Source organism: Patella vulgata, chromosome 3, assembly GCF_932274485.2.
Source record: "Patella vulgata chromosome 3, xgPatVulg1.2, whole genome shotgun sequence".
NCBI classification, from domain to species: Eukaryota; Metazoa; Mollusca; class Gastropoda; family Patellidae; genus Patella; species Patella vulgata.
In genome coordinates, this window is record NC_065881.2 from 66652111 (window position 1) to 66658617 (window position 6507).

The following is a 6507-nucleotide window of genomic DNA, read 5'->3' on the forward strand; positions in this document are numbered from 1 at the left end:
AATAATGGTATAGAATTTGTGAAGATTCCTACAAAAATCGAACCAATATCTTTACTGGATCTGGATGGTAACTTACCAAGTGAAAATTACCAAACGTTGATTTTCTACCAGCTAACAGCAAGCAAAATTTTCGTGACCTGTAAAATCAGCAGATATTGTGTCACTAATATGTTAGAATAAGTATGTTAAATCTAGTTTTTAAAAAAAAACACAACCAGTCACTCATGAAGAGTTTGGTGATTTGTCATCACAATTTGTGAAACCTGTATTTAAAGCTAGAGAAGAACTATGTTGTCTCTTTTAAAAAAAAATAAACTGTAGATATAGATAACATATTGAAGATGACAGAAGATAAAATGTCAACCGATTACATTCACCTGATATCATCCAGTCCAAGTAAAAAGAAACTGATAAATATTTGGATTAATTTAACATAATATTACTATAGACATGTAACTTATTAACGTTTTTTTAAAATTTGTACAAAAAAATCGAACATAATATCATAAACTACTGCAGAATAGTATTAAAAGACAACTGTGTGTTTGATAGTTTTTGGTACACAAAGCAAGTAGGTTAGGAAGATTAGTGATGATGTATATATATAGCATGTGTATAAATTGAGACATTGCTGATAAATAAATAACTTTCATCATTTATCAACCAACTTTTAATTTTAAATTTTAATCATGTGGTACATGTTTGAAGAAAATCTTTCATTTCATGGAGAAGGTACTCAATAGCAAATAGATATCTAACGTTTGATTATCAATAACTGTAGCATAGCTTAGAAGTTATGAGTCCTTAAAAATATATCATAATATTATAACTTTATAGAAGAGAAAACTTTGGTCATTTGAAATCAGTTACAATTCTTTAGTTTGGTACATAAAGGATTAATATATTAATGAAGGTCAGGGATGTCAGCGATTTATGTATACTCACTCTAAATTACTGAAGTAGCTATTGATCTTTTTAACACCAGTACCATGCCTGTTACAAATCATAAATCAAATTGTTACATTTATGTCAATATCTACAGAAGTACCCGGTAACAACATTTCTAAGTTTATTTTTTTATTTATACACAAATATTGACCAAAAGCAGTTAATTTATTGCATTTAAAATAACATTCTTGGTATATTCCCAGTGGGTTTGGGTTTTTTTCTAATCCACTAACCCTTAGGTCCATTCACATGGGTTTCACAAATTCAAAATATCTCCCCTTGATGATTTCATTGGCCACATAGGTGGATTCTACAAACCAATCACAAATCCGTTTAAATACCAGTCTTGGCGTCACTCAATCTGATTAAAATACAGATCTATTTATACTTTCGATGGTCTACCTGACCAGTTGTTGTAAAGACAAGTAAAATGAAATTTTAAACTATAACCAGCGGCTGCCAGGCAGGATACGCCCACATTTTCGAGAGATGGATAGAGAACAAGCTAAGAAGAAAGTGATTTTTCCTACAATCAAGGGCCATAATTCAGGAAATTACAATTCGATATGCGCAAATATCGAAAGGAACCGAGATCTTTGGGTTATAAACTTACATTTCAAGTTTCAACAAAATCGGATAAAAATTGTGACTTTTATAGGGTCCACAACTTTGATATACCCTATTTTTACGCTATTTGAGAACGAAGGGTGGCCATTTTGTCTGTCAGTTTTGGGCCGATTTTCATGAAATTCGAACTCAGTCGTCCTTAGGGTGTAACGGTGATATAATACTACGTTTTTTTAAATCGGATAAAAATTATGACCTCTATAGGGTCCACAAGCTAAAAACGCGATTTTTCATACAATCAGGGGCCATAATTCAGGAAGTTACGATCCGATATGCGCGAATATCGAAAGGAACTGAGATCTTTGGGTTATAAACTTACATTTCAAGTTTCAAAAAAATCGGATAAAAATTGTGACCTCTATAGGGTCCACAAGCTAAAAACGTGATTTTTCGTACAATCAGGGGCCATAATCCATGAAGTTTTGATCCAATACATGCCAATATCGAAAGCAGCCGAGATCTTTTGGGGATAAACCTATATTTCAAGTTTCAACAAAATCGAATAAGAATTGTGACCTGTTGAGAGTCCACAAACAATTGTGGACAGATGGACGGACAGGGGCGACGGCATAATACGTCCACATGAAAATGTGGGCGTATAAAAACGAATGAAATAGGATCTGTGTTTTAATCAGACTGGGCGTCATTGTTTACGTACAGCAGATTATACACAGATTATCATGTTTACAAAGAAGTGCTTTGCACACAAAACAATATCCTAAAATATATTGACAAAGTTTGCAACTACAATTCAATGATCTTAGTTTCAATAAAATGTGACTTACTGCCCTTCGTCCATTCACTTTCTATCTTTATTGAATTTTCTGATTAGTCGATAAAAAATAACACACTTATCAAGAATACATAATTTGACTATGGGTCTAACCCGTGAATGGACCCGTTGTTTAAGGGAATAGAACGGAATGATACCACTGGGGATACGGAGGATGTTAAAATAGTAATTACAAAATGATATTACAAAATATGGTAGATGCAAAAAGAAAATCCAAAAATTAAATGTAGTAACCTTAATACTGTTTTTCCTAAATCGTCATTTTCAATATTAGATTCATCATGGTCTGTGAATTCTATCTGGCGCCATTGCTGTTCTTCAGCATCTGAAACCAACTGACAGACAGTCTCTGGTTTAAGTTGTACTGTGGAACTTTCAGTGGGAAACATAATTTGGTATTATGATGGAAATTCTTACATGATGTGGTATCAAGGTGAAAATGTATCTGTAATTATTCATAGTACCTGTAGCTCTCCCAATCAATACATACATTAATCTGTTGGTTAATCATCCAAACAACACATGATAACACTACTACATGGACCATTCACTTATACAGGCACATGGATTCTCTGAAGCAGAAAATTTAGTAATTAATTTAGACACATCCTGTTGTGTACAATAACATTCAAACTCTGCATTTTAAGATAGAACAAGCCAAAAGTAAGGCTAATGTCCCCTGCCTTAATCCCAAAATAAATAGTTGGCACTCGTTAATTACCTGCACAATTATCTATTTATAAAGCAAGGAACAATCAATTTGCTTACAACTGCTTGACCTGGGCAGAAAATGCACATTATCAAAAGTTAGTCAAGGTTCGTATTTAATAAAATTATACACCAAGTGCCATCACTCTCACAATTATTGTGTTCTAAGGTTTCATTCAAGAACATTCCACCTCATTGAGAAGCAAAGATATTGTGTTCCACAAAAAATGTGACAAAATGGACATAGCCATTTCAATAGTCCCCTGCTTTCTCCAATAGCAATAAGTAAGACTCTGAATGCTCACAAGAAATGTAAATAGAATGGGTATATGCATCTTCATGGGACAACAGTTAAAGTTGCCCAATTCATCCATCAACCTAATCATGTGAATGGATGTGCAGGTTTCTTTCAAACTAACCTCTCGCCAATTTGGAGTCATATGAATTGAAAGCAAAAATGAAATGGATAGTAATACATTATCAGACGAAGAATTAATTCCTTTTAGCCAACAGATTGAAGGTGAAATAATGTGAACTCAAATTCTGCCAAGGATCTACTAGTTGCTAGTCAAAAAGCTGAATAAAATTAAATTTTGATCAGAAGACCATGTGATCTGATTTTTCTGACTGGGACTGTTGGGCTATAAATACTTTCAAGTCTTGGAGTGTGTGGAGAATAATTCTACATGTTGACGAAGAGAGAATTCTGAAAGATATTTTAGACATGGATAATCGAAGTGTTGAAGGTAAGTTGAAAGTTTCCTTCAGGTATTTTTATAAGCCTATAGTTGTTTTGTACATATCAAATTATGGAGGGTAAATTGAATTTTTCTTCTGATACTTTTGATAAACTTTTGTAACCTATAATTACTGTGTGCATACCTTTCAGGTGTCATTGAGGTGTTGTTCATTGAGGTAAACAGTAGAGTTGTACATTTGAATTGGTATGTGAATATATTTATGCATGGTACATTGGTACATCAGACATGTATGTAGAAGGTTGGCCACCTATTATGTAAGCAAATGTCATGATCCTTCTTACCATACTGAGCAAGTAGGATTGCGTGTTTAACAAATAAGTACAGTTGGACGTTACAGTCAAAATATAAAGTCAAAGCTTTCCTTCAGTGACCTATTTCAACCGTCAAATTCCATCATATGAAATCCTTATAAAGTATGTGATTCTAAATCCATCTGTCTCATAAGTTTAAGCATTATTTGGAACTATAAAGATGGTCCACGAGAATTCGGATATATCAATCTATGGCCACTGGGTATGCCATGAATCAACCACATATGGTATGTAACTGGTGCAATTCAGCGCGCAGTCGGGTTAAACCAAATGTTACGACAAACCTTATGTGAATTAAAGACAGAAGCAAACAAATATATTCAAACCAATATTAATTTCTACTTCAGCTAAGCCTCTATGCTTGATCACATGATGACACGCATAGAAATAGAATTATAACAAGTTATTTACATGTTGATGTAACTTATTTTCACGCTTGGTGTCATGTAGCAATTCTAGAACCTGTTGTTTTGATTTATAAGGTTCGTGCAAAATACACAGGAAACAATTCTATAGAATACAATTACTGTTTATTACTCATAGAATTGTATCCTGTTTATGTGATTTATGATGTGATTTATGATGTGGTGGAGACATAATGTAGAGCTGCACGTTATTGTATAATACATGTACCTATATCACAAAAGCACATTTCCTTTTATAAAAAGAATATCAGCTATGATCATCTAAATCACCTGCCGGATGGCATACAATTACTTTTTATTACTCATAGAATTGTCTCCTATATGATTAGATAAAAAACCTCATCTCTAAACCCTCCTTGTTTCGAAATTAGAGATGGTGCTATAGTTTCTTCTTGCAAACCCCAACACTAATCACATCGGGCTTCAAATAAGCCAAATTGACCATTTTTTCTTTAAAACAACAATTTATTATTGTTATTTATAACATTTCTGCCACATCCAACTACAATTAAGCATAAAATCCTACCTGACAAGGGTACAAAACCCATCTTTTTAAATCGAAGTGATAATAGATTGCGCAGGAGTAATACACCGTAATTATATGAATGTCCATATTAATTTTTATAAAAACAACGCTTGATTTACTTTATTGACACTATTTGCTGATATGAAAGTTGTTTAAGAAATTAAGTTTGCCAGGTGAAAATAAAGGCACCCAATCGAAACTAAAAACAAGCACGTCAGTATATCTCAACGTTTTTAGCTAAGTTCTCGTTCTCGTAGCTACTGTTACCTGAAAGTTGTAAGTATTATGATGTGCTGCACGTCGTTATTCACTTAATTATGTTATTGTATAATAATACCTACTACAAAGGCACGTACATTTCCTTTCATAAAAAAAAAACATCAGCATATGGTCATCCAAATCACCTCTAACAAGCTTTGGTCAATCCAAACATAGATTAAATTCATCACTTGCTCTATTCTGTGTAGTCTGTTTCTCTCCCTTAATTAAAAGATCGTCCCTGCTAAAACCCACCATTTTGTCGGTCACATGATCAGTCATGTGAAATTATGTTTACTGTAATTCGGAACTCTTCGTTTAGAGAGTACAAAGACGTCATTGGATAGTAATAAAGATAAGACAAAATAAGATTTTATTGTATCGAAACATCAACTAGGACAGCATACTATATAAACATAATATGTACATTTCATAAATAACAATATGTGATATTTGGCAAATAACAAAAAAAAAAAAAAAAAAAAAAAAAAAACAACCGCAGGTGCATTTTCAAGAACGAAACAAAAGTAGGATCTGATAAGATGATGAATTATTGATGAAACGGTTGATTGAATTATGATGCGAGAGCGAATTATTGAAATAAAATTGAACCAGGGATTGAACTACGACATCAGCTATACTAGAGCTCGAGCGTGACACTCTAGACCACCCCGCAATGCAGTTTTAACAGCTCTGGGTGCCAGGGCCTAATATTGCATGGCTTGCTTCAAATTCGTATAGTTTTATTGGATAGGACATCTCTGACGTAAGGAAAGTAGGTTTCAAAGTGGACATGTCTTTGAAACCTAATTTCCTTACGTCAGAGATGCCCTATCCAATAAAACTTTATATACAAATTTGAAGCATGCCAATATTAGGCCCTGGCCAAAATATTATTTGTAGCCATTGCTACCACGTGTGCGTGTTCAGTTTAAGCAAACTTGCATCGATTGACCTCACGAGTTTGTGTTTGCACGTGTTTTTCAGGTTTTTCATCTTTATATGCTCAAAAGTCACGTGATCCACGTGACTTTACAATTTTATGAAATTAAAGGCTTCTTACTACTTACTATCGTTAGAAACACTTTAAAATTTATTTGACTTACCTGAAAAAAAAATTTGAAATTCATCAGTGTCAAGTTTTTAATTT

The 6507-nt window shown here is 33.2% G+C and overlaps 1 protein-coding gene across 1 annotated transcript in view; it reads right to left on the reverse strand.

The window, feature by feature from the left end:
* LOC126814803 (uncharacterized) overlaps positions 1–2934 on the reverse strand; it is a 36153-nt gene extending 33219 nt beyond the window's left edge. Inside the window, exons 1-3 of the transcript XR_008787518.1 lie at positions 2603–2934; positions 946–993; positions 77–137 (exon numbers count right to left, since the gene is read on the reverse strand). The gene's annotated coding sequence lies outside the window, so the exon portion shown is untranslated. The remainder of the gene's footprint in view (positions 1–76; positions 138–945; positions 994–2602) is intronic.
* Positions 2935–6507: the final 3573 nt, after the last annotated feature.